Here is a 26,069-nt window from a genome sequence, read left to right as displayed (position 1 = left end):
TTTTTTTTTCAGTATTTCCCAATTTACTTTCCCTTTGGCAAACTTGAATTATCTTCTTTATGGGCCAAATTGTGCTTTGATTTAAATTATTGATAAAGGTGTCTTAAATACACTGGAAGCAAGATGGATTTCTAAATAGGCAGCTATCTTTCTAGACTGCTGTGAGTACTATCAGCAGCTAATGAGGCCAAGGCTTTCGCTGCCCTGATATGCTTGGTTTCCAGTTTTGAATGTGCAGAGCCTGTGTCTGAATTTGGATACGCTATATAGCTGTTTAAACCATAGTAAGACATGAGGCCATTATTAAATTTACTATATGCCTCTGTGAATCCTGGCAGTGCATTCTCATCTATTGAGAAGCCTTAGAAACAAGCTCCTCAGGCAAAACATCCATTAAAGTTTCTTTCCTTGAAGAAAAAAAGTCTTCTGCTAATTTGCTGCAATTTATGTTTGCTTTGTGATTCTGCAGCCAAGCCTGCCAATGAAACTGTGCTAATCATTAGGAAGCTTGTGCCTGTATGCATTCAGGCATTCTACAAATACCACTCCATAACTAAAACGATATTCTAAAAGGGTTTGGGTTTGTTTTTCCTGCATGGTTAAAATCTTACAGCATGTGATTTTGCTCTTTTCTCTCCTTAAAAATCCTTGAGTATTTCATCTGATGAAATAACTATTCTTACAGCGTACTTTTTTCTTTTATATAGTGTAGTTTAATGATAGAAAATAGGTGTCTCACAGATAAAATTACATACTACATCCTTCTGTGTCCTGTCTCAAAGATTTAAGCCCTGTAATCTTTTAAAAATTGATCATTAGTCATTTATCTTCTGTAATGGTACCGTTGGTGAAGAATTTGAAAAACAGTTAAATTAAAAGAAAAAGAAGAATAAGAGTCAGTAGAGGTAGCACTTTGTGGGAAGAACATTAGAAATGAATGGGGAGTGGATAGAAGTGTATCTTGTAAAGACCCCAGAAATCCAAGATGAGAAAAGAACTGCTCAACCATTTAAAAATATTGGGTCAATTTTCCACCTTTTGGAGATTTACAGAAGTCTGTGTATCCTCTGTAAGCTCTACCACTTCATGCGAAAAGCTGCAACTCCATTTCAATTTTGAATACACAACTTCTGTTCCTTTGTATTCCTTCACACCTGAAGTCTGTGTCTGTGTTACTCATCTGAGAAGCTTCCCGTTACCAGGCTAGGAAAAACTATTTTAATCACCATTTTGGAGGAAGGCATCTCAAGAGAGTGGTAGCTTCTGCTGATATTTTAGTATTAGTTTGAAAATGATGCATTCCCACATGAAAGCGCAGGGATGAGAATGTAGCTGTCACATCCAGCAAACTTTGTTCAACATTTCTGACTGCAGGAATGTCCACTGTGACTTGCAGTTAACAGTAATACACTTTATGTAATTAGTATCTTGCTTTAGTCCTAATGGTTTCTAAGTCCAATAAGGGTGCTGAGTGTAATTTATGATATTTCAGAACAGAAATTACTTTTTAATGTTGCTGTTGTCTAGCAAAGTAGAGCCTATCAGGATACGCTTTATTTTATAGTATGTGATTCTTTTTTCTCATTTTCTGTTTCTTCATCATAATTAGTCCTGACACTGCCATGTTAGGATAAACTCATGATCCATCTCATCCACTCTTCACTATTGGCCAGACACCAGATGCTTCTGATGAGAGCTTAGAGTCTGAGTGGCTGAGGCATATTTGGAAATATTGAAATTTAAAACCTGTATTAACATTTATTTCTGGGCCAGCTTTTGTTCCATAAGCAATGAGGTATAGAAAGAGAGTTATGTAAGGGACAAGTGTATAGGCTTAGTCGTTCTAATTTTATACCTGATGGGGGAGCACAGCTGTGGTTTGCAGTCTTTATCAAAATAACAAGAGATTTCCTCATTGTTTAATCCTTGTTTACAACCTCCAATAATCCTCATTTTCAGCTTCTAACATAACAAAAGTTGATGATTTACTTTAGCTACAAAAGTTCTAGATATTTTAATTAAATGCTGCTTTCGTTAAAAGGTACTGCATTGAAATTTCATCTTGCATAGAATTCAGTAGATATGGTTATCAGGGTACAATTTTAAATATTAATACGCTATCGTTAAGGATGGAAAAATTGCTTACACTGAAATGAGTTGCAAATTTCTGAACTTCAAGGAATCACCTGCAAAGATCTTGGTTTTCACAAACATGGATTTCACACAGTGGGAATGCACATAGTTGTTCATGGTCACTTGGAGATATTTCCATATTAGCTTCAGGTGCCTGTTGTCTAGGTGTTGTCCAGGTGCCTGTCAGCTACACCTGACTGTCTACAGTATCATTTTATGTAATTTTGCATCCTTGTGAAATTTTTTAACGAGCTATTTTAGGAAGACATTCCATGCTTTACAGATAGGACAGTTTAGACTGTTCAGAAAGGGCACAGAAGACAGAAGCATAGAATAGTGGAAGTCACCTTAAAGAGGACTAGTTCTAACCTACATGCCACAGGCGGAGACACCTTCTGTTAGGTCAGATTTCTCTAAGCCCCATCTAGCCTGGCCTTAAACACTTCCAGGGATAGGGTATCCACAGATTCTGCAATCTGATCTGCATCAGATTCACAGCAGTCTGTTCCAAAGCCTCACCACTCTCATAGTAAAGAATTTGTCTTTAATATCTAATCTAAAGCTACCCTCTTCTAGTTTTACTGTTACTCCCTTTTCAATCACAACACTCCCTGACAAACTTGCTTGCATATCCGTCTAAAAAAAGGATTGGAAACAACAAAAATCGAAACAGCGGGATGCTTGGAGATGAACAAAAGGTAGCTATATATAAATATATATGGAGTGCCTACCCAGAAATAAACTTTTTGAGAGATCAAAGGATGCCACTGCTCTCAGGAAACCTTCAGTAAACTGAAGGGAGAATATAAATTGAAAAGTGCAAAGGTGTTCTTTTGTGAGGTTAGTGAAGCCAGCCCTTAACCTTTGTAATTTAAGTCTCATGACCTGTGGAGCACTGTTTCCCATGTTTGTGTGATAGGAAGAATAACTGCTTTTCTTTTCTGTAATCTTTCCTTTCTTCCACTTAGTTTCAAAAAAAAAGAACAACTAGACAATCAGCTAAGTGAAATCCCTGCACTCTGCTGCCTTTATTTTTAATATCTTTTGGACCTAAGTGTTAAAATGTGAGGTAAGAAGTTTGAGGACAAGCAAGGAGAAGAGGGGGCCCTTGCTTTTAAAAAGAGAAGAATTTTCTTGACTGGTTGGATGTTTTTCAGAAAGAGGTATGAACCAAGTTACTCACCCTAGAAGGTCATAGCCACAAAAAAGGAGAAAACTTTCCTATGTTAAATTTGCCACAGAGAGCAAATTCTACGAATGGCAATAAACTAAAGGGCTCCTGATCATACAAATGCTGAAATAAGGTGATTTGTTCTTATCATGTCCCATAGCATTCTGTAGGGGCAGCACTTATTGCCACAATGTCTTCTGATTTCATTTGCTTTTTCTGGGGTTTGGAACTTGGAGAAAGACATGAATGTACCCATCTGAATGTATTGTTGTAGTATCAATCTTTTCAGACCTCCTGGGTCCACTCTGCAAAAGATATGAAATAGTCAATAGCTGCTATGTAGCAGATAAAGAAGAAGAAATAATGAATGTGCCTTAGTAGTTGGTATAAAAAATGAGAGGAAAAGGTTCTTGGGTGCCTAAGGGGTTCACTGTTTCACAAAATGGTACTTGTTGCACAGGGAAAATTGAGGCAGCCAGACATTCACAAAGCTTTATTCATGGGACCTGTAGCTGATGATGTACATTGACTTCCACATTACCTTAAGAGGAGAGAAAGGTAGAGAGAGAGAAAGGGAAAACTCCAATGGCCGAATGGGAGAAGTAATGATAGTCCCCAGGTGAATGTTTTCTCCAGGGTATCCTGTCCAGTATAGCAGGGAATCACAGTAATGTTGATGACTGTGTCCATTTTTTTTCCTCAGTAAGATCATATCTTTTCTCAGAACCTGCTCAGCCTTCTTGGTGCTGTCTGTTCAATGACAGAATTGCAATTTTGACTTCAATAGAAATTTAATTAATTAGGATGTATGTTTTGAACACTAATTTACTGTTAAACACCATGCACACCTATTATTTATTAAATATACATTTAAAAATGCTAAAATGATTGATATTCACTTCAAACATAGACTCAACAGTTTGGAAGGTTGCAGGAGGAAGGAGTGATGACTGGAATCAGTGCAGAGCTAGAAACTGAAGCTACAAGGCAAGGGAACAAAGAAGAAACAGTATAAGTTAGATATCAAAAAGAATCGCTGTCTCATAGACTATGACAGAAAAATGATTCAAAGTGCACCAGTGCAAGGCTGCAAGGATAAGAACAATTGGGAGACCAAGTAAAACCATATTCACAATCTAGCCTCAAGATGAGTAGGTGGAAGGCTGAAGTGAAAAGGCAGGCCATAACTACAAATGAGGGGCCTCCAGCAGTACACAAGTTAAAGCACTCTGCAGAAAACTTAAGATCCTTTTTCTGAATGTATCCCAAAGCACTTCAGTTTTGACAGTACAGAGCAGATAGCTTGTACTGTGTGTTTGAGGCACAAGTATTCCCAGGCCTGTGCCAGAGTAGCATTTATACAGCTGTGTGGTCTCTTTTCCTCTTCTTGCCACTGTACATCTGAGAAGTTGTGCAAATTTCTCTCTAAGGAGTCCTTACTAGATACATCCCCAAGTATCTAAATTAAGATATTAAAGAAATTGAATGATGTTTGTGCACCCTAGAGAAAAATGAACACATTCTTCTTTATTTGTGGCTTTCTTAAAAATATTGATGTAAAGACCTGAAGTATAACTCCCAAGATCTGCAGTATTCATAAGGAATAATTTTAATGGAAATGAAAAAGAAGTGTAAAACTGAAATTTTTAATCTTGGTTTCCTTTAGTGGGGAGATGAGAGAAGACAAATGGGTAAACAACCCTATATATATAGACTGTGAGAAGACTATTACTGCTATCATTGAATTGCTCAAAATCATTTGCCACTCAAAGAATTTGCCATTTAGGAAGAATATCAATCCGAACAAGAAATTACTGTGACTAAAGGTGAACATGGCTGTGAGGTACTTCTAAGTGTAAAAACAATAAAGTTTTTTTCTGAAACAACTTTTTAATGGGAACAAAAAGAAAAACACTTGAAAAAAGAAGCTAATCCTACAAGAGGATTATATTTGGAAGCTGTTCGGAGTGCCTCTTCTGTGTTACTGTACGGTACGGTTTTCCTGTGCTTTCTGTCCTGGTTGTTAATTAGCTGCTTGATTGGGCTGAGAAATTATCACCTAAACTGTCAAGAATAGAGCCAGCAAACTTGAGAGATATTCAGAGCTTGAACACAGATGTGTCCTAGTTGAATAGTGCTAACTCACTATACACTATATTAGTTCCATGATAAGTAACTTACATGGCACACAACTTTTAGATAGCAAATTCTACACGCACAAGTAACACAAGCAGATTCTTCACATTTGACTTTCTGTTCCAATGACTTCCCCACTTCTTTCAGATGATCTTGAAGATAAGTTTTCCTGACTCCAATGTGCTTGTCACTGTAACCTAAGCAGAAATACACAAGTCCTGATCTCAGAGGTGTAAATGTTTCTTTTTCACTACTGAATTTTCAAGTAACCTTCACTGCCAAATTAGGACTGCTTCTACCTCTTGTTTTTATTTATTTCTATTTTTTGTTTTGTTTTATTAGTTCCAGAGAGATTCATCCAACCTATTCTTTAAAAAGTCTTCCATCATCATCTTCATTTCTTTGATTATTATTTTAGGGAATGTTTGTTATCAGAACACCCAAACAACTTGTTTCTTGAATTACCATGTAAATTGGCAGCAATAGATAGCTCGACTAAAGGTTTTGAGAGTCTGGGGAGGTTACTACTGACTGGAAGCTGGCCAATGTTACATCCATCTCCAAAAAAGGTATGAGAGAAGACTCAGGCAACTACAGACCTGTTAGTTTAACATCAGTGCCCAGAAAGAGTTGTGGAGAAGACTGTCCTGGGGGATATTGAAAGGCATTTAAAGATCAAAGCTATTATCAGACATACTCAGTATGAGTTCATAAAGGGAAAATCCTACCTTGGTAATTTGTTTTTCCTTTTATGATGAAGGGAAGACAATGGCTGTAATCTGTCTGGGTATTTTTAAGACCTTTGATACCTTAACTCACAGCACCCTTCCAGACAAACTGTCCAACTGTGAGCTGGACAGCCTGTGCTTGCTGATGAACTGACTTAATGGCAGAATTCAAATGGTGATAGAGAATGAAGCTACATCTGACTGGTGTGTGATCAACAGCAGTGTTACCCAGTGCTCAGCTCTACTGCCAGTCCTGTTCAACATATTTATCAATGGTCTGGATGCAAGAGTGGAATGAGTTCTTAGCAAGTTTCTTGATGAATATTAACTGTAAGGTGCTTTTAACTCTTTTGAGTGAGGTGAGGCCTTTCAGAGGGATCCAGATATATTGCCTAAATCTTGCATTTTTTTGAAATCGTTGCATACTTAATTTTAAGCTTTTGAAGGTAATTTTTTTGTCAAGGTTCTCTTAAATGATGAAAATTTACTTTTGAAAAGCTCCATTTTCACCATTAAGAAGAAGAATTAAGTCTCTATTAGCTTTCTTCCCTTTAGAGAGAATTTATAAATTGACATATATGTAGGCAGCCAGAATACCCAGCATAAACTTGTAGTTTCATATACCTCATGGATGCTCTAGATGTGTTTGATTTCACTTTTCTCACATTGTGTACTGCTGTTCAAGTTTTATTCCTTGTGTCTACCTTAAAAGGAATCAATGACACCTTGTTTACTATTTGTCTTATTCTCATTTAGAGGTACTTTGAATGCATCATGACTACTTGATTTCCTTTTTGTCTTCTACATAAACTGGTCCTGTCTGTAGTGATTTTTAACTTAAAATTTCTAACAGTCACATGTCATGCTGACTAAATCCTAATCACAGTCACTTGCGTAGCTACCTTTTAACCTTTCATACACATTGCATTTCTCACTGACTCTCTAGTGCATTTTTGCTCTGTATTTCATATGCTTTTGACCGAGATTGTATGTTGTAACAGAAATGTCTTCCTTTTTTTTTTCTCCTGTGTTTACCTTTCTAACTGTGAAACCATGATAACAGAGTTTTGGTTAAAGTACTTTACATACTCTAGTTTTACAGTGGAGGTTAAATTTTTCTCCATAATCATGTCTATGCCAAAGGAATGTTAAGAGAATTTGAGTATATGTAAAGCCATGATTCACAAGGCACCTCGGCATATGCTTAGAACATCTGGCTGAAAATGAGGACTTGTAAATCCTACAGAGAAAGTCTCAACAGAACAAATTAGACGGAAAGGTCTATGAAAAAGGAAAAGCGAGGATGGGAAGGTGGAAGAAAAGGAGAGAACAGAAACAGTAAGAAGTAAGATTAAAGAAAAGGCAGATAATTGAAGGATGGTGGCTGATAAGGAACAGGTAGCTAAAAAACGTAATTCAGTAACAGAAAATGCTAAAACAATGAACGCAAGGCTAAGACAAAAGAGAAAAAAAAAAACAAGAATGAAAGAACAGATTAACTGTCTGTTATAATTAAATACTTGCTTTATATTAATAAAAGAAATTATAATAGTTAAAATCATATTTTTCAATAGATTACCTTTCATTGAGATTGACAAATAGTTATTGTCTGTAGAGCTATTCAAAAACATTGTCGCCAGAGTTTAAAACAAACAAAATAATGAGATTTGCCTGTGCATAAGGTTTCATGTTATTCAGAAATATTTCTAGTTCTCAGGACTTATTTTCTGAGGAAAACACGTATGAAATGTTCTAAACCCCCTCCCCAATCCCCCCAATTGGCATAGTAACTGTGAGGATAGAAAATGTGAACTGCCTCAGTTGCTCCTATAAAATTCATTACAGAAGATACAGTTTGGTAGTCTTTCCGGTTTTATTCAGCAATTTTCTTATGATACCTATGTCCTTGGAGCATTTATTCTCCTTTAAAATTGAAACAGAGAAAAAGGAGAGCAACCATGTGTTTCTCTGTCAAGACAAGACAATTCTATTATTTATTAATTTTTAATTCCTCTGTTACATTTTAAGATACAGAAGTTTAAAAACTATATCAAATGATTCCAAGGTATAATACCAAAGAACGGAGAAAAAAAAGCTTTTGATGTACTCTCATATTAAATTTTAAAATAATCTATAATACTAACTCCTTTCAATACCAAACTAAATATAAATGAAATGACATAGACATTAAATATCTATCAGAACATTTAGCATTGTACCTCAGTATCATATAAAACTTGCTGCTCATGAAACCTATCATGCTGTTAACACATTTCTGGATGACTGTGAATGTAGCTTTATTTGTGGTGCAGGTCAGAAACTGCAGTTGGAAAATATGTGTAGTGCAGAATGAATGATACCAGACAAAAAAAAACAACAAACTATCAGTAGGATGGAGAGAAAAATGGTTTTGTTATTGACTGCAGAAGTTCTAGGTGATACTGACTTATCCATGGAATGGGAAAGAAGATGTGAGTTTTCACTGTGTTAGAATCTTTAAGTATGGAAGTTTACCTGAGGTATTTTTTAAGTATAAGAAAACTAAACTTTATCCAGGACACTTAGTTTTATTTTTATTTCTTATGTCTCATTGATTTTGTTCTTTCCTTTCTGTCTTTCTGTATATCTGTTTCCTTCTGTTACTTTTTGCAAACAATTCGGGTAGAAAGTAAAATGTAAGTTGATAGAATATAAAAATAGTGTCAAGCACTGAGAAATCACAGCTTGGGATATTTTTTTCTTAACCATTGTAGATATGATGGTACCCTTCATGTAGGATAAAATGGTAGGAGTCTGGAGATGTGAGCACAAAGTTGTATTCAGGTCGGTCAGTGGTACTAAATGATGATCAGTAAATATCCATTCCTTTGAAAATGGATATTTCAGGATAAACATCCACTTGTCTTTCGGTGTCGTTTCTGGTGACAGAATCCCTTATAAGCTGATCCCTGTTGATTCCATATAAGTTAAATTTGGTCATCTAATTGAATAAAAAGAGCTTGAAGAAAGTTCTGTTTTGAGACCAAATCGTCTTTAGATGTTCAAACGCTTCATTCCATCTTTCTCATGATGAGCATCACATTTACTTGCAGTATAGAGTTTGCCTTTTGACTGGGAAGATCCATACAGTAGTTAGCACAGTATATGACACATTTTGAGTTCCATATGTTAGAATATCGAGGAATCTCATTTCTCATTCTCTTTTATCAACACAAAAATCCTTAATCACTGCAATGCTTGAAGTTACATTGGCAATGTTTTCTTTACAAATAATAACAAGATATGAATCCTAATATTTCTGCTAAATGACTTTTTTTTTTTAATTTCTCTATGGGATGTGTAGGCAGTCATTCAAGTCTGTAAAACATTGCTTAAAGATTTCAGTGAATTTTCTGGAAATAACAGTTTTTGGGGGAATAATACTTTTGTTTAATCTGTGTAGAGATTTTATAAGGCATTGGGAGCAGTAAGAATTATCTTTTTTGTTATGTTTTACTTATAAATCTGCTTATATTTGTCAGTAAGGACAGAATCAGTATAAATCAGATAGACCAAATCTTTCTTTTCTGAAGGATGTTATGATCTGGACAAGAACAGACTCTTGAACTGTGGCCACTGTATTTAGAAATGTAGACACTTTTCAAAGTGTCAAATGTTCAAAGGAAATACTAAGTTCTGAAAACAAGATTTTTTTCATTCTTGAGGAGATTCCGATGGTTGCTGCATGAAATCAAATGCATATTGCTAGATAGCATCCCTGTCATGACTATACATTGCTTTAGGAATCTACCTGTGCAGAGCCATAATCACTGAATTGCAGCTGTGCAGGGAAATCTTGTCTCCAGACATGCTTTATATTAGAACCAGTTCTTGACTACTAGTCCTAGGTAACATGGATGTTAAGTTTTAAGTGCACTAAGACTGCTCTCAGGAGTACACTTTGCTAAATACAGTGTTTTTAGAAAACAATTCTTCTGTCTCAAAGCCAAGAGTCAACTGATGTTGTATATATTTTGGATTTCTGTGTTAATCTAAAAAGTGTCAGTGGCTTTGCCATAAGTATATTATCCCATATCAGTGGTAAATTCCCATATATGTTATAATCATTGAGTCTAGGAATGCTCTGGGATAAGAAGCATTGTAGAAATATAGGTCATTACTGTTGTTATATGCATCCTCTGTTCCATGAGTGTTTGCTTTAAACTCTGTGGTGTCATGTGAGTGGAAAAAAAAAGAAATTCAGAAAATCTAAAAAAAGCACAAGGGCATCCAATCTACCCTAACAAGAAGAATTGTTAAGGAAACCATAGTGCTGAGGTCTAAATATTTTACAATTAGGCATTCATTTGGAAAGAGCAGCTGCTCTACATCCTCCACGTACTATTGTGCTTATGTTGTTTACTGATTACAAAACACAGAATGTACTTTTATTGACTGTGCTTTCCTCTACAGTCTTCCAGGAGTGTAATAATGAATATTCACATAAGAAACAGCTTCAAGGTTCTAGCACCAGCAGCAGCTGTGCTTCTTACAGTATCTGCAGTCACTTGGGTTGACTAGATGTAAATAATTTACATGTTCTGTATATAGCAATGCTTTCAGATCTCCATATATTTATGCTAATTTATAAGTTGGATTTTGCTGGCAACCACTCTGTTGATCAAATTGAAACAAAAAGTAGGTTGTAGCTGTTCAGGGACCAGTCTCCCAGTTGCCCTGAACAACTGTCATGTGCAGTACAGAAGCCATTGTAGTCAAGTGTTGAATCTCAAGATCCCTGAGGAATATTTTAAAGCTAATTATTGCTATCAAGAAAGTCCTTGAGGTCAAAAGGCAGTGAAATTCTCTTCACAGTTTTCTTAGATACCTATTACTTCAGAATTTATTAATATCCAAACACATCAAGGCACAGACAGTAGGCTCTTTTGATATACAATAGCAAGATTGTTCTCTCACATTCTTTGAGTAATGATATAAAGCTGTAGCAAGTACAAGAAAAAAACATTTTTTCCTTCAGTTGTTGCTAGGGAAGTTTTGCACATTGTGGCAGATTCTGAAGTTGATAGTTGAAGACGTGCATGCAGTGATATGGACGACCAGACTGATTATGCAAAGATATGAGGAGGCTGTCCATTTAGGCTGTGAACTGACACATCCGCACCTATGAATATATATCTCTTGCGTAGATGATAAGCACAGTGTGTGAACATACAAACAAACAAACAAACAAAACAAACAGAAATGTATTCTTCTAGCTGTCTATTAAGGCGGATAGGTGATCTGTTTGCATATTTAGGAAGGGACTGGTTTTTTTGGGGAAAAAAATCCTGTGCCGTTTTTGAAGTTTGATCAGAAGAGCTAACAGTAGGTGCATATGGCTTGCCTATTTGCTGTTTTGCTTTGCTGTTTGACTTTGTAAGATGCCCTCCATTTACCTCTTTTTGCAGTCCTTTTGAATTGTGGTTCTTCCTGAAAGTACCAAGCAGGATTGAACTTATCCTACTGTATGAGGACATTTACAACAAAGAAGCTCCCAGTGTCAAACAAAAATTAGGTTGCAAAGCAATATCCAGTGGAAAATGCATTATTTAATGATTTTAGAACAGTACAGAAAAGATGCACAGAACTGCCACTGTCATCTATATTCTGCTGCTTTCTGGCAGGAAATCATGGTTTTCTACTTAATTTTAAATTTCCTTATTTCATCAACCAACAGGCACCTATTTCAGTATTCTTTTTGATTAGTCATTGTAATTAGTTTTTCCAATGCATATAGGTTGTTTTTTTTTGTTTGTTTTTTTTTTTTCTTTGCAAGCTGAAGGGAAAAAGATAATTCTCACCATTGTTACCTAGAATAGTGGCGAGGGCATATAGACGTCAATGCCTTGGTGCTGTAACACCTAGGCAAATAGTATGCAATTACTTTTGCCAGAGGGATGCCACTATCTGGCTAATGGTTGCTGAGGGCTGGATAATACATTCATAAGACAAATGCACATGCTCACTTCTTTGAAAATTAAAAAAAGTTGAAGCAAATTGTCTAGATAACTCCTTGCCTCTTTTCAGTCTGTCTTTTTCAAAACTATTTACTACAGGATGAATCAGGTTCACAGTACCCCACAGATGCACATCAGAAATACAGAGAGATGTAAAGAATTGACATTTTCTTCATGGAACAACTAATGGAATATTTTAGTAACATTTCTGTAGCGTATGACAAAGGACAGAGTGCATTTTAACAAATGATTGTCCCATGAGCTCATGATACAGGCTGTATCACAAAGGGATGTGTTCAGAAAAAGGATTCAGTAACTAGAAAATTGATTTATGTATGCTTCTTTTTCTTTTTTCTTAATTTTGTTTTTCTTTTTCCTTTTTTTCCCTGAGTTAAAGAAAAATGCTTCATTTTTGCACTGGAGAAAAAGACAGCTCCAAATTAAAAGACTTCAGAAAATATGTAGTGTTTAGAAGCATTCTGGAAATGCATACACAGTCTTGAAGATACACATTGAGGCAGTAGACTATACAGAACTGAGCTTGGAATTAAATCTGAAACATTCACTATCTGGTACAGTTCGATGTTTTCAAAAGAAAAGCTGTTTTCTTTAGGAATAATTTTGTAAGTTAGTGGAAAAGTCATAGGATTTAGAAAATAATAAAATAAGTGAATCATTCCAAATGGGCACAGAAATCACTTCAGGCTTTCCTTTATTCATGAACTGGGGGCAGGGGGAGGGTGGTGAGAGGGTGTGCATATGAGAGAGAGACAATAAATATTCTTAAGAATTTAAACATGCTTATTGTTTCCTAGTGATTTCCTAGTGATCCTAATTCCTTTAATTTTAATAATTCATATTTAAATATTCATGCTAATACTACTCATGTTATTTAATTTATATTTAGACTCATTTTTCTCTATCAAAACTAATAGAATCATAGAATGGTCTGGGTTTGAAGGGATCTTAAATATTGCTCAATTCCAAACCCCCCCCAGTACTCCAGGTGAGGTCTCTCAAGGGAGGAGTAGAGGGGGACAATCCCCTGCCTTGCTTTTTCCAACAACCCCTCTTCTGTTGGATCCCAAGATACTGTTGGCCTTCTTCAGTATGACAACAGTGTAGTCATACACTGTTAGTTCATATCCAGCTTTCATCCACCAAGACCCCGAAGTCCTTCACTGTGATTCTTCTCTCAGTAAGTTCTCCCATTCTGTGCACATATCTAGGATGGCCCAGCCCAAGTGCAACATCCTGAATTCCATTAGGTTCCTGCAGGTCCAGTTTTCAAGCTAGTTTGGATCACTTGGGATGGCCCAATTTTCAAGCCTGTTCAGATTACTTTGGATGGTGACCCTTCCTTTTGTAGTATCAATTACATCACTCAGCTTAGTGTCATCAGCAAACTTGCTGAGGGTGTGCTCGTTCCCACTCTCTTATTTATGTCTTTGATAAAGATATTGAAGAGCACAGGTCCAATGATAGACCCCTGAAAGACACTACTTGTCACCATCCTTTACCTGGATATAGAGCCATTGACCACAGCCCTCTGACTGTGACCTTGCAACCAATTCTTTATCCATCAAATAGTCCAGCCTTCAATCCAAATATCTCCAATTTAGAGCCAGAGATACCACCTTGGTGAGGTGATAATAACTGGATTCGAGTCTGAGTCAAAGGCACAACTGCAATTTGTATGAATAAATTCAGTTAACTTTAAAAAAATTGGTGAGATTATTGTTAAGCTCTGTATGTGTCTAGGCTCATAAATCAGACCAATATTTAGGTGTGTTTCCAAGTAAGCTGAATACTCCAACCTGAGAAATACGTTGTCACCTACATGCTGGTATCATGAGACAGATTCAGTCAAGTGTCTCCAGCTGTAATTGCATGTTTTAGACTACAGTTTAGTCAAAACGTAAGTTAGTTGAATACTGTAACGAGTTTTTAATGCTACACAAAGTTTTAAATCTTTAATTCTTATAGTGAATAATTGAATAGTAATTCTTGGACAATTGTGATAATTATTATTATTTAAGATCATTTGTCATACATACTTTCAATGCATATTCCACAGTATTTTCCTTTCAGCTGTAAATACAATTATTTTCATCTTTCCTCCTCAGTAAATCTTTACTGCCAGTCTTGTCTCAGCTCTGTTTTCGCAATGATTTATTTTATCCTCTGCAAAACAACTCCTCCATTTTCTTCCAATTTTTCTCACTTTTTCTTGGGATTTTTCTGTTTTGCAAATTACTGTTTCAATTTAAAATAAGTGACTTAAAAAGTCAAAATAATAATCTTCTAAATCTTTGAGGACTTTAGACCACAGTTGCATACTTAAATTCCCAGGTTTTTTAACTGGATCTCACTAAACACTATTTCTTTCAAATCAGGAGTTCAGCTTTCCTTCTGCCATGTAAAATGCGATGTTTATTTACTATTTATTACTCAAAAACAAACATTTATGCTGAAATGAATTGGGAAAGTGGATCATAGGTAGTTTTTTGACATTAAGGATCACGTGAAAGGTCAGCACACAGAGTTTTGAACTAATGTGTTATCAAAAGTTATTAAAAATGTACTTAAAAATTAAGAATTTCTTCTGATTTCATAGAAAATTTCCATTAGAAAAGAATCTTTAGAACAAGGAAGGGCTAACCTAATGCATCAGTAATTTCATGGTGAGTTATGACTTCAGTTTAATAGTCCAGCACCACTCTGTTGACATGGTTCATTAGTTATCATCAACCCCTCAGATCATCTTTGTGCAGAAGCCCAAAAGGCTCTAAATATGCACATGCACTGCAATTATGATGTAATCAAACTAAAATGTAACAATTTTGGAGTTAAATTGAAAATAGATTGTCCTTTCAAAGCCCTAGATTAAGGGGAGACAACCATATGTGCATCAGATACAGTACTGCTGAATTATCTTGTTTAATGCCTGTGCTTTCTAAATAATAGACAAGGTAACTGTACAGAGTAATTCCTGTGAAGGATCTGACAACCATGATTTATGGCATGCTCGAAGCACATCCTTTTCTTGAATATTTAATAAAAAGAGCTTCATTTTCCTCAATTCTAATATTGTGGATTAAATCTAAATTGTGTCTTAACTTGGAAAGTAACAGGAGGGAGAATATAAATTACACTCTTACAAAAATATACAAAAGATCTAAATTGGAAAATTGCTATTTTGGAATGCGAGACAGCAACATACAATTAATCACTGTTCTTCCTCTCATTAGACTACACAGTAAAGCTTCAAAAAATATAATGTGATATTTTAAAAGGCTCATTTAAAAATCTTTCTCAAATACTCTAAACATCTGGAGAAAAGAAAAGGACGTCCTTGTTTAGAATAAATCATTCTATGAGTTAATATCTTTTGAGCTAATTTCAGTGTGTGTAAAGCTTTCAGATTTAAAGAGTTCAACTCGTGGAATTATTTTTAGCCAGGCATTATGAAAGTTCCTGTAATAACCATATGGAGAGAGAAAGTGATAAATTGGAATATTAACTGGAAGAAAACAGGTGCTTCAATTTTCTGTGGGTTTTAAAGAATAGCTTATATTTGTTCCTTGAACATCTAATATCAGAGTATCATCCTGACCAGCATTTCAGCTACTGCCTTTCCAAATGCCTGACACACTGCTTTGTGTCACTGAGGTTTCCCATAGAGAATTTCTCTCTAAAATAAACTTCCATCTAGAACTGTTATCACTGTTTTCTACAGACTCCTTATGACTCAGCTTTTATACTTCATGAAGCAGAATTGCCCACATAATTGTTTACATAATAGGTAAAACTGTTTGAACAACCTGTAGCTTGGAGCATTTTTCTAACTCGTGTTCTGCAGGAAAGAACTGTGTTCCATTTTCCATGAGTCTGTGTTGGCATTGCTAACTAGGGCTAAATCCTTTTCATGTACTCCACAGTTGTTGTTTTTTCTTCCATAATCTTGTCTGGCTTTCCAATAACATAAAGAAAATGTAATGCTTAACAGACACCTGGAGAAAGTTGCTACTTCAGCCAAGGAAAATAAAATTATCCACACAACTGTATTTTCTGCTCATGTAGAGATTTTGTGTCATAGTTGCTTGGTTTGATCGGTTTTCAATGATTCCACAAAAAGATAGATTTAATACTTCATTGCTGAGTCCTGCACAGTTGCAAATCACAGATTCAGTATATTCCATTGCAACATTCTAGGTATTCAGAATTTCAATCATTTATGAAGGTTGATGATGTAAAGCTATTATAATCTATCAATATTTAAGGATAACAAACTTGACCTAGGGTCAAATTGTAGGGTTGTGGAAGGGACAGATCACAAGTAACGTGTGTGATTAAGTTTGAGGATGTCCATGAGAGAATGTACAATGCAGAAGCATTCTTTGAAAGGAATATATTATATTTGCTTATTTCCAATGACATATTTAAAGAGAGTTTACTGCTCAATAGGTAGAACAAAGGAGTCCTATCTCGATATTTATCCTGAGCGATGACATCCTGTAGCTATGCTAATCTAGTGACTTATGTAAATAGAGAAGCAAGGTGTTTAAAAGTCTCAAGTGATTTTAGATCTACAGTGGAATGTATTGGATAGCTGTGCCCTTCTGGAGTGGCAGGTGAGATCTAGGTATCTAAAATGGTACTACACATCCACTTTTTTAATTTGCTTGAATTGCTTCCTTCATATCGTAACTGCTCAGATGTTGTAGGTTTGTGGAAGGGGAAGAGGCAAATCAGGAGTGTGACTGTGTGAGTAGACTTCAAGAATATGTGTGAGAAAAGATACAACTTGTCACGATGCTTCTGAAGTTAACATATGAGAGTTTTTCACAACAGAGATGAGATTATGACATTAGACTTTCATTTACTTATTTATTGGGGTGGGTTTTTGGATGCAGTAACAGGACCCAGCTGCTAGGACTTGGAAGACTTTCCAGTAGCAGCAGCTGGCTCCTTAGCAATCTCCTCAGGCAGTTGTGCTGATGCATTGGAGTTGTCTCTGGCTCTGTCATGTAACTAAGCAGCATTGTGTATTAGAATGCAATTTCTGTTAGATATTATTGAAACAGCTTTGATTTTAGGAAAGATGTGCAACCAATTCTTGCCTTTGCAAGATATATATATATATATGAACATATATGCATGTATGATATATATATCATATGTATATAACATGATGTATATGTAACATATGTAGAACTTTAAAATACTACCTATTCAACAGAAATGTTATACTCTGAAAGCTGTTGCGCAGTGAATCACTAAATTCTCATGAGAAATGCTTATGAAACAATCGGTGAAGTCTTGCAAAGTAGATGAAACTATAAGACTCCAAATTGGTGCTACCAGAAGCCCTGCGTCCATCGATGGAACTCACCATAAGATAACGTTTTCATTTGTACTGTCACCTGACATGAAGAGTTGGCTTAGTTAGCTACCTCCATTTCCCTTCTTGGATTTACTGTACTTGGCCATTTTAATGACTACTTTATGAACTGATGTGCTTTTGATACCAGCATGTTAAAGTTCATGTACAGTCAAAAATTACTTATATGGCTCCTAAATTAAAAAAAAAAGTATAATACAGGAGAAGAGTGGAAAAGTGAACACATGTTCACTTTTTACTGTGCCATATGTTGTAGTAAACTGAGTGTATGAATTCCCATATGTGAATTTTCTTATCTCTGCCCCTTACATAACTTTGACATGAATGTCCAAATTGCCAGAGGAAAAGACAGGAGGGATACATTTTTAGCTCAACTTTGACAAGGCTTTCATTGGATGTCTGCATTTTTTTCACTGCAGCTAACTACAGAAAGACAGGATGGCATTTGCAGGTATTTTTTGTGCACTGAAGATCACTTGAAAAGCCAAATGTCATTTTCAGATCTATTTTTTATTAATTGAGCCTGCATTTCATTGTTGCCCTTTGTTGTTTCCCTCACTTATTGGTCAGAAAGCCTTAGAAAAATAGACAAATCTTACTTCAATATCAGAATGGTTTGTTTCAAAAAGTTAGAAAAGATCCTATGCTTTCTTGAAATATATCCAAAAGCTCAATGATGAAAAGAATCTGTCAAAGTTTTAAACTCTGGTTTTGCTTAAGAAAGACCCAGCTTCACTTGCAAACATCTAGCCTTTCTTCCATGTCTCTGCCCATTTTGATGAGACAGACATTCCCGCTTTGCTTTCCTGTCTTCAGAGATTTATTGCTCAGGTATCGGTTGCTGTTCCATAACAACTTCAAACCTGCATTCAGCTATGCTTAAGCCAGCTTTCTGCAAGGCCTTGCAGGGCTGAAGTTTTAAAATAGGAATCTAGAATGGCAATGACATTTAGGCTTCAGGGTTTTTCATTAAATTAGGGGCACTGGGGATGCTACAGTAATATGGATGAAGCTGAAACTGGGCAAAGGCAAAGTTGATCAGATAGTGCTCTTGTAATTTGATTATGCTTATGTAAGGGAGAACTGGGACTGGCAGGGGAGAAAAGGAGAAAAATCAACAAAAAGATACCATTAGGAAATGCTTTTTTTCCTATTGAATACTTAGAAAGAGCTGAATTTTAATTTTAATTTTAATTCTTATGTGAACCAATCTAAACTTTGGTGGTGATTTGGGCTCCTAAAGGTACAAATTCTTCAAATCCTGTTCTATACTACTTGCTAATGCTTTGGTAGATAAAATATAAATTGAATGTAAATCTTGTCTATTCAGCAGTGAATATCATAAAATCATGGAATGTCTTGGTTTGGAAAGGACCTCAAAGATCATCTAGTTCTAACCCCCCTGCGACAAGCAGGGTTGATAACCATTAAAATATAAAGACTGTATCTTCTACACATGCAAACACTTGGTAGAACCTGTCTCCTGGATATGCCTTTATCAACATTAATGATCTCACATATTCAAAAGCAACAGTTTTTCCAAAGAACAGGATGCCTGTGAAGTTAAACAAGGGTTTGGATACCTCAGAAACTTCTGAGGACAACTTCAGACACTGATATTTACAGTCATGCATGTTTCCTATTCAAATGGAATGAAACAGAGTTTAAAATCTTACAAAAAGATTTTAAACAGACACATCATTCATGTATCCTTTAGTTGGATCAAACAATTGCTTTCTCCAAGGGAAGCTGAAGAAAACTCCAGGGGAAGGCATATGCATGCTGAGAATTGCTTTCCATTTTTGCTGAGAATGACTGTACAGTAGTAGATAGATGAAAAGAAAAAAAAAAATAATAATTCTGTAAATGATAGTGCTGAACTCTGAAATTAAACCCAGCACTTGGGTAGATGCTATGTGCATTTTGAAGAGTACTTTAATTTTCCAACAATAACATGACTGAGAATAGGTATGGAGCTAGGGTGAGGCGATGGCTCTTTTATTTCATCCATAGCATTTTGTGAAATGAAATGTAGAGGGAGAAAAAAAACGTGAATTTTCAGAACATCCATGGATTGTGATTTCCTTTGATTAATCATCAGAGGACTGCTTGATTTGTTCTTATCTAAAGGCTCTTTCCTGGGTTTTATGTCTTGCAAATGAAATCCAGAAATTCAATATTTGACTGGATATACAATACTACCACCATTTCACCTGCTGTCTGAGTTGAGATGACACCAAAACATGCATTTATGGGAGTTAACTGTCACTTCTTTGTGTTGTGATAGAGCACAGCATGAATTTGACAGTATATGCAAGTTCAAAATTTAAAATAATCTGAAACCAGTTACAACTGATGAAGTCAGCTAATCTCCCACCCATTTTCATTCTTATTGGTAGTTTGAAGTGGGAAAGAATGAAGTAATGTAAAACTGAATGAGGTAAATTCACTGTTACACCTTATGTCTTACGTGATCCACCTCTATGTGAAATGATGGAAAAATGCACATAAGCATTTTGCATCTAAATGCAAAATTTTGCATTTTGCATTGAGATGAACATCTTTGTGTTTATTTTGATGTGGAAAAACCAACTTGAAGATCAGATATACAATCATAGAGTCATAGAATAGCCTGGGTTGAAAAGGACCACAGTGATCATGTAGTTTCAAACCCCCTGCTATGTGCAGGGTCACCAACCACCAGACCAGGCTGCTCAGAGCCACATCCAGCCTGGCCAGATGTTGAATGCCTCCAGGGATGGGGCATCCACAGCCTCCTTGGGCAACCTGTTCAGTGTGTAGGATTCTACTGAACAACGTTTATGTCCTCAAATTTTGCTGTGTTATTAGTGGCTGATTTTGAAACTTCAGCTTACTGTGTGAAATTATATCCATTTACTATGTTAGAGCTATTGTGTAACAAAATGCCATACCTGGACTAATCAATTCATTATGCATTTTAGTTATGCTGCTTATTGACTTAGGTGGTATAATGCATTAATATGAAATATTTTATCAATTAATTAATTTTTAATTTACTGTGGAAAAAAAAAAGAATGAATTCAAATCAGAGAAACTACTTTGAAATGTGAAGGTTTTGTTCTATCAGGCCTCGCTCTACTTCAGAAATACCACTTGCTCTGTCATCTTCCAGAGGAACAAAGTTGATCTGAGTTACAAACAAAATCATTTCTCGCTGTGTTTTACAAAGTATTTTTAGCAGCCATTTTTAGTGCCTTGTTCACAGCACTGAGAATTGCCTTGGCTCAGCCACAAAGCCAACAGACTTCAAGCATTTACATTTTTATGATCTCCAAGAAAGCAGTTCTGATTTTCTTCATCAGCTGTGGTTAGAATAAGCAATTCTGTGAAAGATCCTGTATCTCAATCAGCCTCTAGTAAAACCTTGTTGACTTCAGTTGAATTTGATTAGAAATGAATGCAAACCGCACATCATCGAGAGGTGACAGCCTTGTAAGCATACTTGCTCACTCCAGGGATAACGTTTGTGAGTGCAGAAACGCTTTGCAGTTTGCATTGCAGTTTTATTCTGCTCGTAGTGTGTTTTGGTGTGGCAGCTGAACTCCACCACACCGCTCTCTCACTCTCCCTCCTCAAAGGAACAAGGGAGAAAATACAATGGAAAAGTGCTCGAGGGTTGAGATAAGGACAGGGAGATCACTCACCAATTACCATCACGGGTAAAACAGACCCAGCATAGTGCGATTAATGTAATTTATCGAGGTTTACTAACAGACTAGAGCAGTTAGAAACTAAAAGCAAACTAAAATGCCTTCCCCCGCCCCACCTTTTCTTCCACCTATTTCCCCTGAGGAATGGGTGCTGCAATCAGTCCATTTAACTCTTTTTCTCTGCCGTTCCTCTATGGTTGCTGTCTGCACCTGTTCCACGTGGGCTCCCTCCCATGCGATGCTGCCCCTCCACGGGCCTCCCCTTGGCTGCAGGGAGCTCCTGTCCTCCTTCTGCACTGACCTTGGGGGCTGCAGGGCCCCTTCTCTCTCATTTCTCACTACTCACTCCCAGCTACCGTAGAGCAGCAGCTTTTCCCTCCCTCCAGTCTGCTCTCTGGGAGCACACCCAGAGCTGCTCGGCTCTGACATGGGGCAGTGCTGGGCTATGCTCACACAGTCCCCCCTGCACTGCCTGCTTTGCCATGGCATAATACAATTAGCCAGGACTCTCCTGCTGTCTGTGTGATGTAAACAACAGAACCAGTGAACTGGTGCAACTACGCTTAAGCTCTGATTCCACGTTTTAATGTTTTGCCTGCTGACTGAGCTTAACCTTATGAGTTGGGAGGGAAAGTACTGTCTTTGTGAGTTTGATTTCTGATCCCCTTTATAAATTTAGTTGTCAGCTAATGCTCTTACATATATGACTCCAGATTTGAGAGAGTGTGTTTCTCTGTGCAAATGTAATCCTTGCGAGTTTATCTCCAGGAGATAAGGAAGACCCCGTTATACCATTGACTAACAAATCACACAAACACTTATCACACATCTGAGCAATTCCTTTGTGGATATGTTGGTATAGGAAGGATTTTATTATGACATGAAAACTGTAGTTATACTAAAACTGATTTATATTTTTTTGGCTGAGGTGTTTTGCTACCAAATTCTAGGTAATACATTTTGGGATAGGAAAGATATCCCCTGATGACTTTATACTAGAAAATTTCAGAATTAAATTAGTGCTATTTGAATGCAAATGTAAATTCCACCTTGGCTTCCAGGAGTGAAAAAATTTTAGAGGTTGCAAATGGGCTAAGTACATAAAATGAATGAAGGAAAAAGATGGTGACTGCTTTTCATTTTATTTTGCTTTGTTTCAAGAAAGCAAACAATGGCAGAAAGAAAGAAAATATTAGTTCAAAATAACAGTTTTAGGCATCTTTTGCAAAGTAATGGAGTTGATAAAGGATAATAATCATGCTAAGAATTTGCTATAGAATGCTAACAGCATCAATTCAGATAGCAAGAAACTGCTTATTCTGAGGTTTATCGTTATCATTATCGTTAGCTAATTCTTCATCCTTCCTGTGCATGGACATGACAGGATTGCAGGTGAAGTTTTTCGTATTAATCCTCGTTTTATTGCACCAGGTAAATTATCAGTATCTGTAGTTGCTGTATGTAGTGTACTCTATATATGTACTGTAATTACTGCACCTAGTGCTGTACAGATACTGTACTACTGTAGTACTGTGCATTGTAAAGTCTAATGACATTTTAGCTACTCTAGACTGTTTAGTTTAGGTTAGCAGTGCTCACTGTAGGAAATTCATTCTATTGTTATGCATCTGATCAAGGAAATCTGGCAGAAAACAAAGTTTCATTCGAGAGTGGACTGGAGAAAAACTTTTCCCTGTTGTATAAAGGTAGACTAGTTAAATCCACTGCTTGTTAAATCATTCCTCTAAGTGGTGGTGCAAAAACTATTGAAGTTTTAATATAGGGAATATTGCATTTTAATATAGGGAGTATTTTAATTCCACTACAAAAATGTGAATGAGAGGTCAGGGTTTAATATTCCCTCTTCACTGTACACTGAATTCAAGTAAATTATCCTAACAAAAGTTTCAAAAGCTTTTTCTTTGGCTTGGCAGAAACAAGGTCAATGATGCATCAGGAATGCATTGTTAAAACATTTATGTTATAATAAAAGCTTCAAATTTCATTTTATTTCAATTTATATAGAGTTCTTTGGATTCCAGTGATATAGGCTGTCTTATAAACATAATATTGTTCATAATAAATTCAGAACAGCTTGGAGTTCAATGTGGCATAATTTCCTTGGTCTTGCAAATCTGCTGTTGGAACAGAGACACTGACTAAAGTTTTAGAGGATGCATATTGGTAGAACACATAGGAGCAACACATTTAAAAATGATACAATTAATTACCTCTTAATTACTTGTATATGCTAGTAATTATGACTATATGCCCTGCTTTACTATTTTATGCATGTATTTTCTATTAGGAAATAATAATAGTATGTATTTACTATTAATTACAGTTAAATATAAAATAATTATTTCTTATGATATATACAGTCTTAGATCATTTGTAGAAAGACGTGAAAATCTCATTCACTGCTTGTATGCCAATGAATATATTGTTGCTAAAAGCTTTGGTAGAAGCAATAATACACAATAGGATAAGGAGCAAAGCACACAATTATATATGTATATTTTCTTTTCTATGCTAAATACATAAGTATAGATAACACTCATGAAACACTCAGCCCACCCTACTTAGTATTTTTCTTATAATGCATATTTAGGAATTATTAAATTTTAGCTGAGTAAATCTACATTTTAAAATTTGAATATAAAGGAGTAGTCATCTTGTTTTCCAAAAAGATAAATGTATTTTGTGGATGACAAGCCAACAGAAATGTCAATATTTTGCACTTAACCAGTTCTTAAGAATAAATACATCACTCCTTACTTAGTAGTTCAAAGCTGTTCCCGTTGGATTGCTGTAAGATGTAATGTATATAGGTGCATAGAGAAAATGCAGAATACATCATCTATCAAACAGATTGCATTTGCTGTTAGTCAGTGCTCTTTCCTATATTTAGATTTTTTATATAAAATGTTGTGAGGTTTTAGTTCTACTGAAGTCAATGGCAAAACAAGTGAATTTAATTAGCCAGGCTTTCATCCGTTGTTAGAGGATTTGGAAAATAAATGTAGCTATTATAACTAGAATTTTTAAACCAAAGGTAACAGTCTCATTATCATAGCCTCAGAAATGTTAAAGAGTTAGTTTAAAAACTCTCTTTTTCAGCGTCTTTGGATTGCTTGGAAACTTTCCTGTCATTGTATCAATGCTCATTAACACGATAAACTTTGCTAGCTCTGTGTACAGAGCTATTCCTTTGCAAGCAATCTAGACACAAACTTAGCAGTACAGCCCACGTGTGAGCAGAAGGTCTGAGGTGCAAAGTGAATTGTGTAGAGGTGTGCTTTCATCATTCTAATTCTACAGTTTAGATGGATAAACAAACAGGGAAATACATACTTTGTCAAGTTTTAATTCAGTAATGTAGCTTGAACTAGCCATCAAATATGATTTTTCTCTATTGTATTAAACAAGGAATACACTAATTATTTTAAATACATGCAAAAATTACTCATTACTGAATATCAATGTTCTTTTCAGAGCCTTTTTTCACAGTTCAGAAATCTAGCACCTAAAATAGAAGTTCATAATGTGAATGCTGATACAACATAATAGCACTAGTGGGTGACATTATGATAATTGTACCTATTTGCTGAGGGCTTTTCTTGCACTTTAAATGGATGAAACTTGTTCATGGCCAGGACTCTATGATGGGAAACCTAAAGAATTACCTAATTACATTGAATATGATATGAATCGAAGCAGATAGATAAGTATACTTATGTATTTATTTCAGGCTTTACAGCTGCTTGCATTTTGGTAAAGACTGAAAACATAACAAGCAATAAAAATGAAATTTGACTAGCATTCTTTTCCAAGATTTTTATGGAGACCAAACAGTATCAAAATCAAAGCTAGTGTTTGAGTGTACAGGGATTATGTATTTATATGTTTAAGGGTAACGTAGTTTACTATCCAAGTTCTATTTCAGATATTGGCTTACTATTAGGTAGGTTTTTCAGAGTTATGCTTCTCACTAAAATGGGCCAACCTTTTGGGACCTAAAAAACTAACTTCTGGTTATTTTTTATGAGAACTATACATAGAAGTTAATATAACGTGGAGTTGAAGTTATCATCAAGGCTGAGTTTGTAGAGATTCGTAACAGTATTCTGTAGAAGGAAGAACCAATGACTCAAGCAGAATCACAGAATCACAGGTTGCAGTAAATGAAATACCTGATATATTTGATTTCAGTGGGAGTTTTATCTGAGAGCAACGTAATGCCCAGTATTTGCCACATCAGTTAGGCTGAGTTTAACATGGTAAGTCCTAAATAGAAGTCATTCATCACAACATGATATTCGGAGGAAAAGCTGGAAACTAGGTCTAAATTTTGCTGCATCGCCCTGTCTTGATAAATACAGATATTTCAGCATCTGTGAGACTGTGCTAATCACATCTGTGATTCCAATAATCTCAGTTGAAGTGTGCACTGAAATACTATTTGTATGCTATGTACTGCTATGTACATGTATGCTATTACTGCTATGCCAACCTTTTTTTCATTAGTACTGGATAATATAAATTATATTTTTATCATCTGAAGTCTCTGCCTTTCTAGCGGTGATAAATCCCTAGCAGACTGCATTTAAAGTTATAATTAAACTAAATATGAATATTGAATACCTGCAGGCTTCCAGCTTTTCATACGACTGTTTTAATATTTACTAGAAAACGTTTAAATCCTTCTATAAAGATTTAGAATTGGGCATTTATTTCCTGACTTGGGGAAAAAACTCCTCATAAAAAAGTGTTCATAGCGTTTAGTTTTGTACAGCATAGCAGATGGAA

This window comes from Meleagris gallopavo, chromosome 2 (genome assembly GCF_000146605.3).
Source record: "Meleagris gallopavo isolate NT-WF06-2002-E0010 breed Aviagen turkey brand Nicholas breeding stock chromosome 2, Turkey_5.1, whole genome shotgun sequence".
Lineage (NCBI taxonomy): Eukaryota > Metazoa > Chordata > Aves > Galliformes > Phasianidae > Meleagris > Meleagris gallopavo.
This window is presented reverse-complemented; position numbering follows the sequence as displayed.